This window comes from Capsicum annuum, chromosome 3 (genome assembly GCF_002878395.1).
Source record: "Capsicum annuum cultivar UCD-10X-F1 chromosome 3, UCD10Xv1.1, whole genome shotgun sequence".
In the NCBI taxonomy this organism is placed as follows: Eukaryota; Viridiplantae; Streptophyta; class Magnoliopsida; order Solanales; family Solanaceae; genus Capsicum; species Capsicum annuum.
The window spans coordinates 9,981,363-10,005,678 of NC_061113.1; the positions used below are offsets into that span (position 1 = coordinate 9,981,363).

The window sequence follows — 24,316 nt, forward strand, 5'->3', positions numbered from 1 at the left end:
AACGCTGGCTATGTGGATCCACCAAACTGGTGTAATGTCCAAAGGACTAAATGTGTCAAGCCTGAACTAATGGGTGACTACTCATATCCTATGTTAGCTATGTAGTTCTGGAGTATAGGGACTACTACTAATGACTCTACCTATCAGACGGGGAATCCTCCATCCCTACACTTGCTCGGTGCTAAATCCTACTCCCAACTAAAAAACACTGAAATACTAGAGTGTTCTAAGTTTAATTGACTGATATCTGACTGTTCTGATAATGCTCACAGTATGTTCTGACAACTATTCTATAATGTATTGAGACTAGACTAAATAAGAAGCTATGATTTTTGATTATTCAATACCCCCAGGAATCGAAAACATTGATAGTAAAATGACACTAAAGCATGAAGGCTTTTAGTAAATCAATCACTCTTGTAGGCATTTTATCAAACACTTATAGTTCATGATTTAAAACAATTATAGGAATGTCATGAAACTTATAAAAATAGCATGAATTCAACATAATAGATCTAAATCACAGTTTAATTCAATAATTAATAATATAAAACATAGAGGATTGAGTAATAATGATATTTTCATGGTAACATGGTATAAAATCAATAGTACTTGGAGATTCATGGGTGAACTCACAATTTAAAATCAATTAACTTAAAAGATCACAATTGTATAATTTAAAAGGGGTTACTTGGGCTCCATGGATGAACATCTAACATACCTGGGATAGTGAATTTCTTAAAATTCTTGGTGAATTCTTGAGGATTGGCCTTGAATTTGAGAGCTAGGGTTCTTGTTCTTGAAAAGGGGATCTTTGATTGTGAGTTGAAATTGAAAGAATAATGACTACTTAGGGTGTTTAGGGTTTAAATTTCATGTTTTAGGTTAATTAGGGCCATGGAAAAAGACCCAAATATCCTTGAACAAATTTAAAAGAGAAAGCTGAAAACTGAAAAACCTGATTTTTGGCCTTGGCGCGACGCGCCACTATCGTGTCAAGCCACTGGAAATTTAACAATTGGGACCTAGAAAAATACCGCGACGCGGAGCTATCATAGTAAGGCTTTGGATTGACAATTTTTCCTACTCCTCAATGCGCCATGATCGCACACCACCACTGGAAATTGAGAATTATGAAACTGACTGATGGCGTGACGCTCCAATATCAGAGAGTAACGACTAAAACTTAAAATCGCCATAACTTCTTACCTGGTTATCGGATTTGAGCGAATTTACTATTGTTGGAAAGCTAATTTAATTTCCTACATAATGGTAGGCTCTAAACTGAAAAATAATAAGTGTTTTGAAAATTTTATATATGAATACTCATACAATGGGACTTTTATTATGCTAAGGAAATGCGGGGTTTATAATATTTCCCCCTTGAGATCATTCATCCTCGAATGATACTGGTTAAGCTGAGAAAACTGATGGAATGAGCTTATACACTGAATATGCATATTTGATGTTTGTAATTTATGACTGAACTGACTCATGAATGCACGATTGACATAAACATGATGTGCAACTAAAACTGAGAATGATAGAGAGAAACCTTAAGAAGATTAGTACCTTGTACTGAGTGAGGATTAGTGGAGAAAAGATGAGGGTACTTGGTCCGCATATCTACTTCTACTTCCTAAGTGGCTTGCTCAACGGACTGGTTCCACCAAAGAACTTTGACTAGTGGAACTTCTTTGTTCCTTAGTCTACAAACTTGATGATCAAGAATTTCAACTGAAACTTCCTCATAGGAAAGACTGTCCTAAACATGTACACTTTCTAAGGGAACAACTATAGATGGATCACCAATACACTTATTCAACAATGAGACAAGGAACACAGGGTGTACTGAGGCTAGATCTGAAGGCAACTCAAGTTCGTAAGCTACCTTTTCGAAACGACTGAGAATTCTGAAGGGACCGACATATTGGGTGCTGAGTTTCCCTTTCTTGCCGAACCTCTTCACTCCATTCATGGGAGATATTTTCAAGTACACAAGGTCACCATCCTTAAACTCGAGATCATTTATTCTCACATCAGCATACGATTTCTGTCAGGTCTGGGAAGCCCTAAGCCTTTCTCTGATCAACTGTACATTCTCTAACGTATCAAACACTAAGTCAGGCGCTACCACTGCTATTTCACCCACTTCAAATCAACTAATCAAAGATCTATATCTCCTACCATAAAGAGCCTCAAATGGATCCATACGAATACTGGAATGATAGTTGTTATTGTATGCGAACTCAATCAAAGGCAAGTGGTCATCTGAACTACCTTTAAAATCAACTATGCATAATCTCAATATATCCTCAAGAATCTAAATGGTCCTTTCTACTTGACCTTCTATCTGAGGGTGGAAGGCTATACTAAAATGAACTTGGGTATCAAGACCCTTTTGGAATGCTTTCCAAAATGAGAGGTAAACTGGGTACCTCTATCTGATATAATCGATAAGAGAACGCCGTGCAACCTAACCAACTCTTTGAAAAAGTGTTTGGCACAGTACTGAGCTTAATAAGAGGTATGACCTAGCAAGAAATGAGCTGACTTGGTCATCCTATCTACTATAACCCAAATAGAATCATGTTGATGACGGGTATGAGTCAAACCTATCACAAAATCTATGTTCACTTCTTCCCATTTCTATGTGGGAATACTGAAATCCTACATGGACCCACTAGGTTTTTGGTGCTCAATCTTAACTTGCTGATATATAGAGCACTTAGCTACAAACTCTAGAAAATCTCTCTTTATCCCACTCCACCAATAGATCTCTCGCAAATCATGGTATATCTTTGTGGCCCGTAGATAAATAGAGTAATGTGCACCATGCGCTTCTGCAAAAATTCATTGCCTTAAGTCATCTACACCAGGTACACACAATCAACCCTGACAACGCAGCACACCATATCCCCCTTGGGAGAAAACCTCCACCTTCTGCTCTCTGACTGATTCTTTCAACTTAACTAGACTGGGATCTCTATCCTGCTTTTTCTTTACCTCAGAAACTTGAGATGATTCTGAGCTACTCCGCACCACATGCTACTTTCTGCTGAATTGACTAAACAAACACCGAATAAGGCAAGCTGATGGACTCCCTGAGCTAACTTCTTCTTACCATTCTCAACATGAGCTACACTACACATAGACAATCTACTGAGAGCATCAGCCACTATATTGGGCTTGCCCGAATGATACAAAACACTCATGTCATAATTCTTTAATAACTCTAACCACCTTCTCTGACACAGATTCAAATCTTTCTAAGAGAACATATATTGAAGGCTCTTATGGTCAGTGAAGATATCAACATGCACCCCATACAAGTGGGGTAAGTCTTCTATGTCCATATCTCAGAATAGTATGAGTGGGAAGCCTAATCATCCTCCATATGTTAAGTGTGGTAAGGACCATGGAGGTAAATATTTGTGGGATCAGAAAGGTTGTTATAGTTGTGTCTAGAAGGGTCACGGTATTAGGGATTTCCCACATTCTAGATGGGTAAATTGAGATGTTCGTCCCCAGACTTAGGCTAACAGTGCACCAGCTTCTTTAGGTCGCCCTGCCCCTCCTATGGGCGCATCATCCAGTACTAGTGGCGGTCAGCACCAAAATTAATTTCATACCTTGCCATCCCATCAAGAGTAGGAAGATTCACCATATGTTGTTACTGGTATGCTTCGTGTCTTTCATCTTGATGTTTATGTATTGTTAGACCCTGGGTCGAATTTCTCTTATGTGACCCCGTTAGTTGCTGTGAATTATGAGATAAGTTCTGAAAAGATTTCCAAGCCTTTCTTGGTTTCCACCCTAGTAGGTGAGTCAGTTGTTGCTAAATAGATTTATAAAAAGTGTCTTATCACTATTCTTCATAAGGTCATATTCGCAGATTTAGTAGAGTTAGATATGGTTGATTTTGATCTCATTCTTGGTATGGATTGGCTCCATTCCTGTTATGTAATTGTAGATTGTCATACCCATGTGGTTAAGTTTTAATTTTCAGATGAGCCATTTTTGAGTGGTCAGGTAATTCACTATCTCCCAAGAGTCATTTCATATCTTATCTTAAGGCCAGAAAATTGATATCCAAAGGTTGAATTTATCATCTAGTTTAAGTTAAAGACACAAAGTCTGAGACTCCAATAATTCATTCAATCAATATAGTAAATAATTTTCCTGATGTTTTTCCAGAAGATATCCCAGGGGTACCTCCCAATAGGGAAATAAAATTTGGGATTGACCTTCTCCCAGATACTTAACCTATTTCTATCCCTCCATATCGCATGGCTCCCGTAGAGCTTAAGGAGTTGAAAGAGCAACTCAAAGATCTGTTAGATAAAGGTTTCATAAGGCCTAGCATTTCTCCATGGGGTGCTCCCGTCCTATTCATGCGAAAGAAAGATGGTTCCTTGAGTATGTGCATCGACTATCGTCAGCTAAATAAGGTCACAGTCAAGAGCAAATACCCTCTTCCATGAATTGATGACTTGTTTGATCAATTACAAGGTGTCAATTATTTCTCAAAAATAGACTTTAGATTCGGCTATCATCAGCTTAAAGTAAGGGAGTGTCATATTCCAAAGACAGCCTTTAGAACCCATTATGGGCATTTTGAGTTCCTAGTCATGTCTTTCAGGCTAACCAATGCTCCAGCAGCTTTCATGGACCTCATAAATCGAGTGTTCAAACATTATCTAGACATGTTTGTCATAATATTCATAGATGATATCTTCGTGTACTCCCGTAGTAAGGATGACCACGTAGATCATCTTAGAATTGTCTTGGAAACTCTTAGAGATCATATATTGTTCGTCAAATTCAGTAAGTGTGTTTGGTTAAGATCAGTAGCCTTTCTTGGTTATATTGTTTTCGCTGATAGTATTAGAGTAGATCCCCAAAAAACAGAAGCTGTAACAAATTGGCCTAGACCTATTTATCCGTCAGATATTAGAAGTTTGTTGGCTCTAGGTAAATATTACCACTGTTTTGTTAAAGGTTTCTCATCTATTACGTCCTCTATGTCTAGAATGACCCATAATAAAGTTAAGTTCCAGTAGTCAGATTCCTGCGAGAAGAGTTTTTAGGGGTTAAAAACATGACTCACTTCAACTCCTGTGTTAGTGCCACCTGATGGTACAGACGGTTTTGTGGTGTATGGTGATGCCTCTAAAGTTGGTTTGGGTTGTGTGTTGATGCAGAAAGGTAAGGTTATAGCCTATTCCTATAGATAGTTGAAGCCTCATGAAAAAAACTACCTAACCCATGATCTTGAACTAGCTGTGGTGGTGTTTGCTTTAAAAATCTGGAGACACTATCTGTATGGTGTTCATGTGGATGTATTCACAGACCACAAAATCTTCCGGTATCTGTTCACTCAAAGGGAGTTGAATCTCCATCAGAGAAGGTAGTTATAGTTGCTAAAAGATTATGACATGAGTGTATTGTATCATCCAGGAAAGGCCAATGTAGAGGCAGATGACCTTAGCAGGTTGTCTATGGGTAGTGTTACTCATGTGGAGAAATATTAGAAAGAGTTAGCTTAAGAATTCCATCATTTGGCTAGATTGGGTGTTAGGTTTCTTGACTCAGCTGAAGGAAATATTTGGGTTCATAGTAGTTCCGAATCTTCCCTAGTTTCGAAAGTGAAGGAAAAGCAAGACATGGATTCTAGTTTGGTCAAACTGAAGGAGTCGATTAAAGACCAAAAGGTAGAGGTTTCCTCCCAAGGGGGAGATGGCGTGTTGAGATACCAGAAGCGCACAACATTTGTTATTCTATTCATCCCAGTGCTAACAAGATATACCGTGACTTTCGAGGAATATATTGGTGGAGTGGTATGAAGAAAGATATAGAAGAGTTGTGACTTCATATCACTAAATTCTGGACCATCTTACTACCAATAGGTCATGACATATTAACATATAGTACTACTTGTGTGAAAATATTGTTCCAACATTCTGACACATATCTCTTCTCTTAAGCATGACATCTACAACATTGATTTTTGAAGGAAATTGAATACACTCCGTACCTCAAGCTGAAAAGCACGATTGCATTAATATAGAGGTTTACACTCGAATCAATACACTTTGAACCACTAATGGACTTCTGCCAAGTCCTTGTGCTATCTTATAACTTTACGGATAAATTAATTAGGAAGGACCGCATCGTTTAGAATCTAAGCCCTTGCACTTGAATCGCTTCTACAATGAGACATCAAATAATATTAGAGTAAGGAAAGAATTTGGATAACTTTTGTATGTACGATGTTATAGTAGGAACTAGAGTATGAAAAAATGAGAAGCAACTCCTAAATGTTCGGTAGCCTCGTGATTATAAGTGTGGTGCACAACACACCCATAAGAAAGACTCTACTAGACACAGCTTCGTAGACACCCTGGGACCATAAACCATTCTCTGATACCAAACTTTTCACGACCCAAGTTGAGGCCTTGGCTGCAATGGGCATCCCAAACCATAAAGGCTGGAGAAACCCCTTAGCATTCTACCATAAGAATAATCCATACATAATCAAAGAGTAGAAGATATAATGAAATTTAAGGGGTCTTTTAATACAAACTGTGTCAACAAAATATGACCATACATCACTCAAATACTGTCTACCAAGCCTCTATTAAAAACTAACTATCTAGGCCGGGATAAGGCCCCCGGTTGGACTATAAACTAAATTAGACAAACATATGAATAATCATGCCTTTCGAAAGATGGATGGCTCACCAACTCTGTCATTATCCCATATGATCAATGGATGGGATGGACCCCGAGACTGAACTTCAGAACTTGTAGATAGGGGTCAATACTCGAAAGTACTGGTACGTAGAACAATTCAAAAATAACATGTATTCTTATACAACATAAATGAGAGCATTTTATAAAGCAGTTTTGTATACCATAAATGAAAACACATGGGTATAATTTGATGAGCTTCAAAACATTTTCTTGTAATCATGACTCAACTCTTTGCTTTACTTCTGAGCTAGATGGGTCATCCTACATACAGACTAATCCATGGGCTATATGGATTCCTCCCTTAGCCCGGTGGCCAAGTCCCCAGACCAAGTTTTCTGAAAGAATTAAGGAAGATCATACATACTACTCCATAAGGTCGTCGCTAGCGTATAATCCCTATTTTGAGACATAATAAACCCGTATCGATAAAACATAATTTCAGGCTATGAGTTATCTAAACTCAAGCCTTCTTCGGGTGAACATCTCACTCTCTTTAAGCCCATTTTTAGTCCTTTAAAACCACGCTTCATTCGTAAAACATTCTTTGCTTTCATAATAGGTATCATCATACCTAGACTTGCAAGCCATATCATATCAAAACCATGGCCCTTCTTATTCAAAATCATGCAAATGAACACCAAGAAGATTTAAACATCACAAGAGAGTTGTCATTTTACAGCACATGAAAACTTATGTAAACACACTCTCTTTTAAGACTTAAATATGCGGTGTCCAATTCAATCATTTAATTTATGCATTATCCCTATTAGAACACAAAATACTTTTGAACAAGAATAGCCTCAATAAAAACATATGAAATAACAAAGTATAATTGATCAAGAGGCATTTAAGACTCGATAAATATCATCATTCATAAATTTGCCCCAACATTTAGTCATACATAAATCTCACAATCAAAAAGGGGCTTAAAATTTATGCTCTTAAACCCAATTCACAATTCGTCACATGCAAAGACCAGAAATTTCATCATGGAAAAGGGAATTTCACAAGTCACATTCATAAATAACTTTCCAAACTCAAATCATGTATGCAAAAGAATTTAAATCAAATTTATGGAAAAAAAAAAAAACCATGCTAATTACGTACTTTCATCAAATGGGATTCATTATGCATGCTCTTAAAATAATTTCTCAAAACTCATTACATATACATACATGTATAACTTTAAAGCTTGTTAAAATCATAAAACCTATGCCCATGAGATTTAGGATTACCCCACATACCTTTTGACAGAGAAAATCGAAGAGGACATAGAGAGATTTGCCCTTGGAGGTCAAAATCTTCAAACCCTAGGTGGTTTATCCTCTCTCATAGAAGGGAAGATGATTAGGTATTTTTTTTAGGTGAAAATAATATGTTAAAGTCTTAATATTCATCGAAAGAGGGTTAGTAATAATTATGGGATGATAAAAGACCTTTATACCCTTAAATAAATCAAACATAACACTTTTTGATGCCCCAAAATGGCTTCGCATCGCATGGCATGGCCATCATACACCTTGGATAGTGTCTCATTCAAACACTCATAACTTTTGACTCCATACTCGGATTGACGAACGGTCGGGGGCATTGGAATAAAACTCGAAGCGATTTAATTTGCTATACAGGAGTCCACATAACTCTTCATATACAACAACAAATGGTCGCTGAAATTTGACCCATGCAAATTTGTCAACTAAAAGTCAATTGATAGGAAAGTGCTCAACTTAACTTTTGAGCTAGGAGATTTTTATGGGGTATATTCATCTCAAAGGATTTTTACACACTAATGAAGTGTCATTGACACTTATATCTAAGTACCAACTATTGAGTTCGGGTCTATAAACATAGAAAAGACGATTCAACTTTAGCCCGAATGTGTTGGGTGTTACAAGTAGTTAACATAGATGAAGAACAAAATGATGTGGACTTAAACGTGAGGCTTTAATTAGAGAAAAAATTATGCTGATATTCTTTATAAGGGGATGTCTAAGAATGTATTAAGTTTGGAGTCCTTTTTTTTCTAGTTTTATTGTTATATGTTTGTTTGATACAAGGGTGTATAAGAGGGCGAGTCTGTCATTTTATTTTATTATTTGGAGGCATGGTGAGTGTCTAAAATTGTGCTTAGATTGGTGTATTTTATTTTTATTTATTAAAATATTTGTCTTGATTTACATAATCCAATTCATTTATTTGTGGAAATATTTCTTTGCTTCCTTGTCGAATATTTTAAAAAAACAAAATTATTATAGTTCAAATGTAGTTAATTTCACCTATTATTACTATGTAAAAATGTCAAGTTTTGGCCTTGGCCATCAATATAACATGTCACTCGATACACCACCGATTTTTTACCTTGTAATTTCTACATCATAATTTTAAAAACTATCATTGCTTTCCTCATTTTTTTCTATTCACTTGTTTTCAAAAATTAAATTTATAAAGTTGGAAGTTAATTTTGTAGGATCCAAACTGTCTATAGGATTACAACAATATAGTCATAATGAAAATTATTGAATGGTGCTTTGTTCCATTCCACAAGATTGTATCAACCATTGCTTAAGTGTAATGACCCGGACTGGGGCCTGGCCGAGACAAAAATTTCAAACCAATGAAGGCCTGCAATGACCCCTTAGGCTTACATCATAAGCATAATTATAACAAGAAACTGCGGAAGCCAACCCATAGAATAAAGAAAATTTAACGAACCAAATGATTGAGTTTGTAAGTTAAAACCAAATCCAATAAAGTAACAACCTAACACTGTCTAAAAAGCCCCAAACCATGAAAAACCAACTAAGTCGGGAGATGACCCTGACTATGCCAAAAGAAAATCAAAAATACTGAAATTGTAAAAAGAGTCTAAAAGGAAACAAGGTCTTCCTAATGATGGAGGGCTCACCACTTCACCAGTTGTCTAATAGAAATATCGAACCACTTAAAGCTGCACAGGGTCATAAGAAAAGATCTCCAAACCTACATCACAAAATGATGTAGCATCCAGGGTGTTTAGTACGGTGACTACTGGCATGCAACCCAAGGAAAAGGATAAAATATGCACAGTCATGAAACATATGCTTAACAACCACCAAAATAATGGTATGTCAGGGAAAGGGGGAAAGGAACATGAAACAGGACCATTTAAAATTGAGAAAAGGATCAAATATGCCATCAAACTTTGAGAAAAGACGCATCTATGTCATCCATTTAAAGTTTGGCTCATTCATACCATTGTTGTTACAAAAAAAGGCTCATTCATGTTATTTTTTTAACTATTTAATTTGGTGATTTTTGGCAAAACCATTTTGTACACGTGGTCAATAATGATTCGTCTACATCATAAATTAAATCAGCCAAAAAAATTCAAGAAAAAGTTTCAAATATGCTATTGAACGATCATAAGTGGCTCATTTATGCCTTCAGTTAAAAGTTCGGCTCATTCGTGTCATCGCCATTATAAAATCAGCTTATCCATGTGATTACTTTTTAATTGTGGATTTTCAAAAATAGATTTTCTACGTGGTCTTTTATTAGAGGTACAAGTCATTAATTAAAATAAATCAATATTAATTTTAAAATATCTTGGACCGATTAGAAAGAACCGATCCATTTAAAATAACCCGACACACACCCATTAAAGTATTTTTTCCTATACCAACAACTATTTCTCTATCAGAAAAAATAGTGATTAGTGTAGATCCTTTGACTATTTCTTTTTTATTTTAAATCATTATAAATGTTATGCTTAATAGAAGCCTCAAAAGTTCTATCCTACAGTAACTTTTTTTATCCTACAGTAGCTGATTAGTTGAAACTAATATAGATTTATTTTAGTTAATGCCATGGACCTCTAATAAAATGTCACATGAAAAAACTCTTTTTAAAAATCCACCATTAAAAATAAATTATATGGATGAGTTGGGTTTATAAAGGCGATGACACGAATGAGCTGAATTTTTAACTGATGGCATAAATGAGCCATTTCTGATAGTTAAATGGCATATTTGAGCATTTTTTCTTATTTTAATTAATGACATGAACCTCTAATAAAATTTCACATGGTAAAGTTATTTTTGAAAACCGCCATTAAAAATTAATGGCATGAATGATTTAGTTTTGTAATGGCAATGACATAAATAAACCAAACTTTTAACTGATGGCATAAGTAAGTCATTTCTGATAGTTCAATAACATATTTGAGCCTTTTTCCTTTAAACTTTTAATCATAAACTATGTAGCTTACACCAACCTTCAGGCACCCACGGGCTCTATGGGTTCGGCTCCCCCTGCCGGAAGGCCCCAATTCATGTTAGTCTCATGGACTGAAATTGGACTAAAGTCACCTATAGACATTAACCTCCCAATAAAATGTGTACTACTGCGTGAAGCCAGCACACAACGGTCATCCATATTTCAGGACAAGACCTCCCAACGTCGGCTAGCGTGGTTTCAATTGTTGGTCCCCCCGGGACTACACTATCTTGATGAAGCTATAAAATTTCCTTTAAGCCCGATTAAAATATTTTTCACTCATCATTAACCATGGAGTCTTTTATTAAGACACTTCCACGTTGATATTGTCATACCAAGACTTACAAGCCATCCATATAATGTCATATCATTTTAATTTAACCATTTAAACTCTAAATTTCAATTTAGAAATTCAATGTAAACCATTTTCCATCAATGCCATTCAATGTTTTAAAGGACGAGTTAAACACTATGAAAAACTCAAATTTAAAATCAAGTTGCGCAATAAGTTGAGGTCCATATCTTTTCCATGCAAAAACCATGTCCATTATGGTTCACATCAAATGATCAATAAAAATATACATAAATAATAGTTAAAATTCACACTTTATAAAGTAGTTGAAGTAGGGAGTATTCAACATGTCTTTTCAATAGAGGGAAATTGAGAATAGCTTGACCTTTCATTCAAGTATGGAGTTGACTTGCTTCTTGACTTAAGGAGGAAGAGAACGGAGCCCTTCTTATCGATTTAGGGTGAATGAGACTTAGAAAAATTGTATAAGAGTAATGGGGGATAATTTTCACAGCATAAGGACCAAAATACCCCTTAATATAGCTTAAAAAATAAAGTCCCATCAGACAAAATAGGGGGGTGCGGCACACACCCTAAGGCGTGCCCCCTCTCCCCATGTCGCGCGAGCCCATCATGGGGCTAAGCCCTGTGCAGTGTAAGGCCATTGCAAATCTGAGGCAGTAGCCCCTTGCGTTGGCTTGTGCGATGTGAGGCCAAAGCACGTCCTTCCTCGTGCGACACACGGTCCCATTTCACATCCCAAACGCCCCCGAAGTTCCCAAACTCATCCTATGTCATTTTTACTTATCCTAAGGGTTGGGTAGCTTCATTTCTGAGCAAAATAAAAAGACATAATAACATATGGGTTGTTACAATTTCTATACTACTTTGTCACGATCCAAAATCAAATAAGTTTTGGAAACTGATTAATGTTATTTCCAGCTTAAAACCATAGTTGAATATAATAATATCACTTACAAGTAAAAAAGATTGAAGCTTATCCTATATTTCGTAAATAAATATGAATGTCTTGACATAAAAGTAGTTTAAAAGTATAATGCATTTTGTGTATTAGATTACAACAATATAGTGATAATCTGACAATTTTAATTTCGTAAGTCTGCAGTGTTAAATATAGATGATCATCAGCAAGTTTTGTAGTTTTTTAAGATAGGCGCTTGATATCTCATTACACTAACATTTTCCACCTTGTAATTTCCACATCTTAATTATAACAGAAAATGGCAAAAACTGCCCTCCAACTATTCAAAGTGAAGAAAATAACCCTCTATTTGCTTTTGATCTCAAAAATGCCCCTCCCATTCAACTATTATCCAGTTCTTCCCTTCACTTTAGCAAAATGCAGCCAAGCAGATCATGTGGAAAAAATCACATGGCCCGTCCACATAAGCATCCAACATGGAAAATCAGCCCATTTAATGAGAAGGATCAGAGTTGAAGGTTCAAATTCAACATTTTCAGATTTAAGTAAGGCTATTTTTAATTTTACATGACCATTGATCAATTAAGTGGAGTTTCCTTAAGAGTAATTTTAAAATATAGTTTCGACTGAAAGTACATTACAAATATACCAGTTACATTTCTAAATAAATAATAATTATATTACCTCAAGAGTATCTTTTAATTTAGTTGGATTTGTTCTATGTTCCACTTTACTACAAACATAGTGATAGTCAATATTCAAAAGAAATCAGCTTGTAGTAATTCACTTATGGAAACATAATCTTTTTTCTTAAGCCTATTATAGCAGGTGAGTTAAATATAAGCATCAAATTAAGAAAAAGAAGTTACTAAAATATAAAAATTTTGGTAGCAAAGCTGTCAATCATTGCAACATTATCTGAAACTTACCATAGTGAAAGTGGAAGACATTTAGAGCATGAGCAGCCTATAAATTTACTGCATAGTTGGTACTGGATCTCTACCATTTCTTATCTTAGAGAAAAAGTTTGTCATTCATACTTCAAATTTGTTCTTCATTTTCTTCAACAATATTATTGTTCTCAATTTCTTTAAGATTCGTCTCATTTTTTTATCCTTCTCTCACTTTCTCTTTAATATCCTCATCAAAGCTTTGGACAAGGAGGCTTATCTTTACATTAAAAAGCCATTTGATGAGGATATTGTGAAATACTTATGGTAATTTATATTGAGGAAAAAAAATACAAAGAGAGAAAGTGTGCGAGGGATTAGGGAAAATAAAAATGAGACGAATCTTGAAATTGATAACAATGCTGGCCTTTTGGTGAAGCAGGTGAAGCTCCTGCTTTATGCCCTCAATTTTGGGGGGATCCACTTTACATCACCATTTATTTAAAAAAAATCTAGTAAGATATTTACATTCAATAGGCTTAAAAATTGGAAGATTAAAGGGCCCATTGGTACCAAATATTATTAAACGTTTTTTTTTAAAGTACAATTCTTAAAAATGCAAATATAAAGGACTTGATTTGACTCTGCCTTGAAAAAGGCAAAATACATGTTTAAAGGAAAAAAAGATATGGAAGGAAGAAGAAATATTGATTATTACTTTTCATTTTCTTTTCTTAAATGATGAAAATAACTTACATATTCATTCTTCTCTATTTATTTGCCTTCAATTCCTACTTTCTTTCAATTCTTGTGCCATCAAATCTTCAATTGTTCTGCAGAATTTTTTCCATACTATTATTATTGATCCAATTTTTTTTGAATATCAAGATTGTTGATAGTTTTTGAAGATTGAAGTTATTAGATTCAAATCAAGTTATTAAATCAGGTTCTATTATTTTAGTTTTATTAAGATTATTATTATTAATTATTTTGTTAGATAATTGTGTAGGCTTATATATTGATATTTGGTAGACATATTTTGCTATTTATTAAAAAAAATTTTGAGTTTTTAGTTGTGTAGATATAAATTACACTTTTGATATTTATTAAAATTTAAATATGACAATTAGAAAATATGAATACAGTACTTCAAAACTTAGAAAAAAAAATTGAAACTTTTGTAGAATCTCAAAAAGGAGTTTTCGATAAAATTTTAATAAATAATAAAACAACACAAATAGAAAATATAGAAAATTGTTCTCAAGATGAGCAAGTTATTAATTCAGTTGAATTAGATGACAGGAGTAATACTATTCAAAACGAAGAGGATGAAATTAGTGAGAAATCTAATATAGATCCATAAGAAAATCAAGAACTTAATGAACCAAATAATTGTATTCCTAAAAATATATATGATCCTAGTCAATGGATTAATATCGATACAAAATTGAGGGGCTTACTAGTAGAAAAGGGATCAATTAAAATTAGTGATACAAATTTTTCAGTTGATAAATTATCAAGATATTTTTCTAATGTCCATTATTTTCAAATTTTAGCAAATTGAGAAAGGCATAAAAGAAAATGGTTAATTTATTCTAGAGATTTGAATAAAGTTTTTTATTTTTATTGTAAGTTTTTTAATACAAATTCTAATATTAGTAATAGTAAACTAGCAAGTGAAGGAGGTAGAGATTGAAGAAATCTTAGTGTTAAGCTTAAGCTCATGAGATATCAAACAAACATATGATTAATATGGGGGAATGGATTGATTTAGAGGAAATATTGAAGAAAAATAAAATGATTGATAAAGATGTTCAAGATCAAATCAATAGGGATAGAGTACACTGAAAAATTTTATTATCAAGAATTGTTGTCGTAATAAAAAGTCTCAAAAAATAATTCGGCATTTAGGGTAAAAAAAAATGAGAAGATTTATCAAGAGAATAATGAAATTCTCTTAAGTCTACTTGAAATGATGGCTGAATTTGATCCAATCATGGAAGAGCATATCTGACGAATTAAACATCATGAAATTCACAATCCTTACTTGGGACATAATATACAAAATGAGTTAATAAATTTATTAGCGAGTGAAATTAAAAATAAAATTATTGAAAAAGTCATAAAAATAAAATATTTTTCAATTTACTTGATTGCACTCTAGATACTAGTCATCAAGAACAAATGTCTTTCATATTGAGAAGTATGGATATTTCAACAACTCCAATAAAAATTACTGAGTATTTTTTAAAATTTTTAAAAGTGAATGATACAAGTGGTAAAGGTCTTTTTGAAGTTATTTTAGATAAAATTAAAAATATTGGACTTGACATTGATAATTTAAGAGGACAAGGATATGATAATGGATCTAATATGAAGGGAAAACATCAAGGAGTTCAAAAAAGACTTTAGATATAAATCCTAGATCATTTTATACTCCATGTGGTTGTCATAATTTAAATTGAGTACTTAGTGATGTTGCTAATTCTTGCACAAAAGCTATTTTATTTTTTGGAGTGGTACAACGTATATATACACTATTTTCTTCTTCTATTAGGCGATGGAAAGCTTTAAAAGATAGTGCATCTGGCCTACCTCTTAAATCATTGTCACAAACATAATGAAAAAGTAGTATTGAAAGTGTTAAGGTCATAAGATTTAAAACTCCACAAATAAGAGATGTTTTACTTAAATTGGCAGAAGTTAGCGAGGATCCAAAAACTAAAAGTGAAGCTAGTTGTTTAGCAACATATGAGCTTGAAAATTTTAAGTTTTTACTGGGTATGACTCTTTGGCATGATATTTTATTTGCAGTTAATTTAGTTAGCAAATCCATGCAATCAAAAGACATGCATATTGATATTGTTATATATCAATTAAGGGATTTAACTTTTTTAAAAAAAAAAATAGAGAGCAAGGATTCTTCAGTGCTATGATTTATACTAAAAAAATTGCATTTGAGATGAATATAGAACCTGAATTTCGTACTAAATGTGTAATACATAGAAGAAAATAATTTGATGAGAATGTTAATAATGAAATCACAAAGTCTCCTTAAGCATCTTTAAGTAGATTATTTCTTATATATTGTAGACCAAGCTATTCTTTCTCTTCAAAATAAATTTGAAAAACTTGAAGCTTATGAAAATACTTTTGGATTTCTATTAAGTGATAAAAAATTGAGATCACTAGATGATGAGAATTTAAAAAAACATTGTCTTAACCTTGATGTTTGTTAAGGTTCGGACAGAATAAGCAAACCACAAGTAAAAGAAAATAAGAACAACACACAGATTTACGTAAAAATTCTTGCGAAAAAAATCATGGGTAGAGGCAAAGGAGGTTTCACTATAATGGAGAGAAAGTATAATGTGAAAAAGGCTGAATTTTCTGAATACCCAAAACAACCCACTAAATGCACTTATATAATATATGCATACAAATAAGTCTTAGGCCCAAAACATAAAGGTCCATATTGGGCCTGTCGGCCCGATCCCTACGCTACCACCACAGACCCCATTGAAAATCACCAACATGGGTCGCACCATAAAACTTTTTGGGTCGGGCCAACAAAATTTGATTCACAACTCTAACAATCTCCACCTTGACACGAATTCTAATTCAGAACTTAAATCCATTTCAAGACAAACTCTCAACCTCTTCCACAAAAATCCGTAAGGGCACATCTTAACAGCTAACACTAACCAAATCCAAGTAATGCTCAAACTTGGCACTTGGTAGTATCTTGGTTATCATATTAGCAGGATTATCATGAGTACTAATCTTGCTCACCACAACATCACCACGAGCGATAATTTCACTCACAAAATAATACCAAACATTGATGTGCTTTGTCCTCTCATGAAACATCTGATCTTTCGTAAGGAAGATAGCACTCTGACTGTCTCAAAAAATCATAGTAATCTGTAAGTTTTTGCTAAGTTCACTGAACAGACCCTTCAACTAAATAGCTTCCTTGAAAGCCTCTGTAATAGCCATATACTCTGCCTCAGTTGTTGACAAGGCAACCATAGTCTTTAAGGTAGCTTTTCAACTAATAGCACAACCAACAATGGTGAAAACATAGCCTGTAAGGGACCTCCATTTATCATGTTCTTCTACAAAATCAGAATCAACATACCCGATTACTCCATCTCTATTTTACCTAAACTGCAAACAAACATCAACAGATCCATGCAAGTATCTGAAAATCTACTGAACTGATTTTCAATATTCTTTGCCAGGATTTGCCATATATCTGCTAACTGCATTGATGGAATAAGATAAATCTGGTTGGGAACACACCATCGCATACATAAGAGACCCGATGGCACTAGAGTATGGAACTCGAGACATATAGTCACGCTCATCATCTATCATTGAAGATAAAGTGGTCAAGAGTTTGAAGTGAGCTACTAATGGAGTACTTGCAGGTTTGGAATTTTGCATATTGAACCTGTGAAGCACTTTCTCAATATACCTTTTCTGAGTCAAGTATAACTAACACTTCTCTCTATCCCTCATGCCAAGAATCTTCTTTGTTGCTCCTAGATCCTTCATGTCAAACTCCTTGCTGAGCTGAGCTTTGACTTTTATTATCTCTCCCATATCCCTTGTTGTAATCAACATATCATCAACTTACAAGGAAAGATACATGAATGAACCATCACTTACCTCCTTGAAGTAGACACAACTATCATAACTACTCCTCCAAAATATATGAGAGGTCATAAAAGAGTCAAACCTCTTATACCACTGCCTGGGAAACTGTTTTAAGCATAAAGAGACTTTTTCAGCAAGCATACATAGTCCTCATTTACTGAGACTATAAAACCCTTTAGTTGCTGCATATAGATATCCTCCTCAAGTTCTTCATGTAAGAATGCAGCTTTTACATCCAACTGTTCAAGCTCAAGATCATGCATAGCCACAATACCAAGCAAGGCTTGAATCAAACTATTCTTTACAACTGGAGAAAACACATCTGTGAAGTCGACATCTGAAACCTGACTGTAATCTTTCGCAACTAGTCTTGCTTTGTACCTAGCATCTTCCACTCCCGATGTTCCTTCTTTCTTTTTGAATACCCACTTGCAATGGACAGTTTTCTTATCTTTAGGCAATCTCACAAAATCTCATGTGTCATTCTTATGAAGTGATTCCATCTCCTCCTACATAGCAATCATCCATCGACCAGAGTCATCACAACTAACTGACTCTGAGTAAGAAGAAGGGTTCTTCACCGAAATCAATACCTTCTGCTATATTTAATGCATAAGCAATCAAATCAGTTTCAGCATACTTCTGAGAAGGTCTAATATCTCTTCTAGGTCGGTATTTAGCAATAGAATATTGTGGTGTCATTGGTGATGAAGAAGGAATAGTACCACTCTTTATCTCCGGGCTAGACTGAGAAGTAGGCACTGGTATAGACTCTGCTCCAATTTGCAATTCAACGTGGGTGAATGACTTTTGTTGATTTATGTCACTAAGTTCATCTGGAGGTGAAACACTAGATTCGGAGGGAGCCCTAAGCATAGCAGTTTCATCAAACACAACATCCCTGCTAATTATAATCTTTCTGCTTTCTGGACACCAAAGCTTATAACCTTTAACACCAGGCTTATAACCCATAAATAAGAACTTGACGGATCTAGGCTCAGACTTTCCACTATAAACATGAGCATACGCAGGGAATCCAAATATCCTCAAATCAGAATAACTAGCAAGAGTACCAGATCATACCTCTTGTGGAGTCTTTTTATCAATCGCGACTGAGGAAGAACGGTTAATAAGAAGACAAGTTGTGAAAGCATCTTCGGCCCAAAAAGACTTGGGTAAACCAGCATTAGAGAGCATACAACGCACCTTCTCCATTATAGTCCTATTCATTCATTCAGCCACACCATTCTGCTGCGGAGTATGACGAACTATCAAGTGTCTCACAATTCCTTCTGACTTGCACAGAGCATTAAATTCATTAGAATAGAACTCTAAACTATCATCAGTCCGAAGGCGTTTTACCTGCTTCTCTGTTTGTTTTTCAATCATAATATTTCACTCCTTAAAAGTAGGCAACACATCATTCTTTTGCTTCAGGAAGAACACCCAAACTTTTCTGGAATAGTCATCAATAATAATCAACAAATAATTCACACCTCCTCTATAAGGTAATCTAGAAGGACCCCAGAGATCAGAATAAATGTAATCAAGTGTGCCTTTAGTTAAGTGGATGTCTTTAGTGAATCTGACTCTTTTCTGCTTCCCAAAAATGCAATGCTCACGGAACTCCAGTTTGGTAATACTCTGCCCATCAATAAGTCCTCTCTTGCTTAGTTCAGCCATCCCGTTTTCACTCATATGCCCCAGACGCATGTGCTAAAGTTTAGCAACATCACTTTCTAACACAGAGGAGGTAGAAACAGTTGCATCACATGTAACCGTAGAGCCTTGCAAGACATACAAATTTACAGACTTTCTCTGTCCCTTCATCACAACACGAGCGCCTAGTAAGCTTCAGGACTTCACCTTCACCATTGTACGTATATCCGTTCGAATCAAGAGTACTCAAGGAAATAAGATTCAGGTCTAAGACAAACCGCATATCACCAAGTGTCCTCACAACCCCATCAAATATCTTAATTCTAATTGTTCCAATACCAGCTATCTTGCAAGATGTGTTATTTTCCATCAATACGACACATGTAGAGACTGCTTCATATGTTGTAAACCAATCCTGATTGTGACACATATGAAATGTGCAAGCTGAATCAAGAATCCAATCCTCGCAGGATTTGGAGTTACCATCAGAAACAACCAAGAGTTCTCCATCACTATTGCCATCTTTAATAAAACTGGCTTCACCGGACTTCTCTGGGTGGTTTCCCTTTGGTTTTGGAGCTTCTCTTTTCTCTTTATTTTGTAACTTCCAACACTTGAATTTGATGTGGCCCTTCTTCTTACAGTAATTACAGGTTTTGTTTCTATTTTTGGATTTTGATTTGTTTCTATCATCACCCCGGAGTTCCTCTCACGATTCCTTCCTCGAACAATAAGACCATCTTCTTGATTCTCTGATCTATTCACAAGATGTTTCATCTTCTCCTTAGAGAACAACGCATCATAAACTTCATCTATGATCAGGGTATCACGACTATATAAAATCGTATCCCTAAAGGTCATGAATTGATGCAGGCAGCGAACACAACAAAATCAATCCTAGATCTTCCACATTGTACTTAACCTTCAGAGTCTCTAAATCAGATATGACTTCCTTAAATACGAATAGGTGATCCTCCAAGGACGCACCCTCAGACATGCGATAAGAATAAAGTCGTTGTTTGAGATGCAACTTACTTGTTAGGCTCCTCGTCATACACAGCGATTCCAATTTCAACCACAACGCAGTGGCAGTAGTCTCCTTCAAAACATCCTGTAGAATCTGATTGGATAAATAAAGGTGGATCTGAGATAGAGCCTTCTGATCCTTTGAGCCTTCCGATCCTTACGCCGTTTGTCCTCGTCCGTCCATGATGAGGGCTGTCATACCCAATTTTTACTTAAAGTCAAATCGAGCACGATATTATGGACTCTAAAAAATTAATTTTATACAGAGTCGCCACCTAATTTTTAAGAAAAAAATAGAAAATCTATTTATTTATTTAATAAGTATGACTTTATTCTAATCTACGAAATCAATTTAGATTTTAGGTAAGAGTTCAAATTATTCCGAATGAAAGGGATTAGGCACCCTTCAGAATCCACAAATGTGATTCCCGAACAGACTTAGATTTTTTACAAGGCGAAGGAAAAAATTAATGTTTATAAATACAAATTTAAAATATGCATTAAAATAATATAAATAATTTGCATATAAAGAATGTATAATTACATAAATTATTGCATATAAAAAATGTGTAAAGATGATCAAAAGTATATAAGAATGTGTATGGAAAGAAAAGAAAAATTGAATAAAGAAAAAATTATTTTAAAGAAAAAGATTACGCAATATTTTTAAATGTATAAGTATGAATTAATTGATTAAATATCTAAATTAATTTAATTTTTTTTATAAATATTAACGGCCTAAACACTATGATAATATTTTTACAAATATAAAAATATAAAAATACAATGCAAAATTTAAAATCTTCCTTGAATGCCATTTCCGACGAATTTTCTCAATAATATGTATAAACATTTGTAATAAAAATGTTATTAACAAATAAATAATTGTCCAAAAAAAATAGACATGTGTGCATATAAAAAATAGAATTTTTCAGTAAAAAGTATGGGCTCGGATCAGAGTTTAGGTACGCCATGGCTATAAAGTGATTGCTCAATTTATTAGCCGTCCTAAATCACCCTGCCAAGATATGAATGATAAAATTTTTGCATTGTAATAAAAAATTCGTCATCGCCCAAATTTTATTACGTATGTGTATACGTAATATCCGTCTTTTTATTTGCAAAGGCCTTAAAAATTGACAGAGAATTTCTTCATCGACCATTATGTAATATCATCAATTTAAATAAACGAATAAAAGAAAAAATGGATCAAAATGGTCCAACAAATCGTAAATCTAAGTTGGAGTTACAGTAACATTAGTGCAATAGCATAACAAAATGAAAATGATAACCTCCTTAGTATATAATAAAAAATAAATAAAACAAGAAAGGTAGTGGCAGTCATACATAATGAACTCACAAAAATCAAATAACGATGAATGAAAAAGAAACATAACAGTGGCAAGCAAATATTAGTACAAGCAATAATTAGAACACATGCATAAATATAAAATTTTAAAAAAAAAAAAAGCCACTGGAGAACAACTCTATAACAAACAAAATCAGTTCAATAATTAACAAAATCAACATTAAGGAACAAAACAATAAACAATAGCAACTAAATGTGTACAGTATATGGGAATGAAAGTAGCCGGAGTGAAATTATTTTTGGGACAGATCTGTACAAGAAACATAGCAATATAAAAATCAAAATAAAACTTCATTCAATGAAGACAACACAATAAAGCAATGATGGAAGTGGCGTTGCTTCCACGACTTTCGCCGGAGCAACGCCGGAAATAGAATAAGCAATCAGATCCATAAAACACATGAAACTTTAAAGTGCAAAAATGGGTGAAAGGCGACAAGCAGTGGAAGCAACTGAAAACCTCGCCGGTCTTCACTTCCGGCGAAGCAGCGACGGAGAAGAGGGGCTTGCCGGCAGTGATGGTGGTTTTGTGGGGATGGCAGTGGGAAAGAGGGGAAACAAGGGGACGGGAAGCGTGGTTGTGGGTTTGCCGGAAAAGGGTAGTTGTTGGGCTTGTGGTTTGCGGCTGTTTTAGCAGCGGCTGTGGCTAGAACGGGGCGGCGCGGTTGAAAAATGGGGAGAGAAAAGGGAGACGGCGCAGTGACTGGTTCGCCGGTGGGTGGCGGTGATGGAGAGGCTGGTTTGGAGAGAAGAGTGTGAGAGGTGAGAGAAATCAGATGTGTGTGTTGGTGTAAGTTTGTATTTTTTGTGCTAATAAAAATTTAGGCCCGTTTGGACATAAAAAAAAATATCTTTTTTTGGAATTTTTTTTTTTACTTTTTTTACTTTTTCAAAAATTATGATTTTTGATCATGAAAATTTAAAAAATTATTTTGGTGTTGGATTTCAAAAAGTGAAAATAACTTTTTATTGTTTTTACAATTTTTTACTTTTATTTTTAACTTTCATTATTATTACATATAACTCCAATCTTTAAATGTTTACACAAATCCCTCTTATAACTACAATCAACCACCAAGAAAAAAATTATTACATTTGTTTTGTATGGTACAACATTAGTTTTAATTGCTACAAATATTTTAATTTCTTTTTCTTCTTTTAATCAAATTTACTAACGTGAAGTAAATGACAATCTATGGCGAAAATATATCAATTTTTGTTTTGAATGAATTATATTACAGAAATATAAGGCCGGTACATTATATTATTTAAAAAAGAGAAATTTAATATTTTTTTTCTTGTCATTCTAATTTTTTGTATATGTCATGTAATGGCTATTATGAATTTTAATAAATTATTAAAAAGTGAACAGTAAAATTATATATAAAAAATAACGTAACAATCTATATTTACGATACAATAATATTCAAGGAAAATCAATATCATCTATAAAGAAAAAGTAAAAAATTAATATTAATCTATTCAGAAATAATTTATCCGTAATTTTTTTTAAAAAGATCAAATTCAATAAAATAATTAATTCAAGTGAAAGTAATTAAGAATTTTCATCAACAAATTTAAGAATAAAAAAATATATTTATATCCATCAATCTTATTTATCAAAATATATTTTCTCTATTCAATCGATGATGGTTAGATAAACTTATTTAGTTCGAGCTTGTGATATTTTTATTCAAATTTTAGAAGAATAACAATCATAATAATTAGTTTGTTGTTAATTATTTTATCAATTGAAGACATATAAATTATTTTCTCAATATTTGGTTGTATGTTAGTAGGTAAATTAGTAGTTGAGTGGTTTTGATAATTTTTAAAAGTTCAGGGCATAAAATCATATTTTAAAAAGATTTTTCAAAAGTCTAAAAAAATTTTTAAAAAAGATATGGCCAAACACAACTTCAACTCCAATTTCATCTTCAACTCCAACTCCGAAAAAAAGTAATTTTCATGGTTAAACGGCTACTTAATCTCTTTTCCTTCTTTTATAAATACTAGATACTTAACACGGGCCCAATATATGTTATTTGTATTATCACAATTTATAGAGCACAAATTACATTTGTAGAGTCAAATAAATTTTTATTAATATAATTTTTAAATAATTTAATTTGTTAATCATTGTGTTTTATAGTATCCTTTACGTAATTATCAAACAATTTATGTTACTCGCTTTATCCCAATTTTAGAATTTAGAGAGTCAATCAAATTTTTACTAATTAATTTTTAAATATTTTAATTATTAATCGCTGTATTTATAGTATTTTTTTTATGTAATCTCAAATAATTTATGTTACTCGCTTTATCACAATTTATGTGACATTATTACAATTTAAGAGCCAATCATATTTTTTATCGTATTTTTTTAATAATATTATAAGATGTTAATAGTTATGACTTATACTTTTTTTCTGTGTAATTTTTAAATATATAATATTTTACCTAAA

General features: G+C 33.7%; 1 long non-coding RNA gene across 1 annotated transcript in view; it reads right to left on the reverse strand.

Moving 5' to 3' along the window:
* LOC124896990 overlaps positions 1 to 22,664 on the reverse strand; it is a 30,850-nt gene extending 8,186 nt beyond the window's left edge. Inside the window, exons 1-2 of the long non-coding RNA XR_007053380.1 lie at positions 22,312 to 22,664; positions 20,492 to 20,674 (exon numbers count right to left, since the gene is read on the reverse strand). This is a non-coding gene — a long non-coding RNA (uncharacterized LOC124896990). The remainder of the gene's footprint in view (positions 1 to 20,491; positions 20,675 to 22,311) is intronic.
* Positions 22,665 to 24,316: the final 1,652 nt, after the last annotated feature.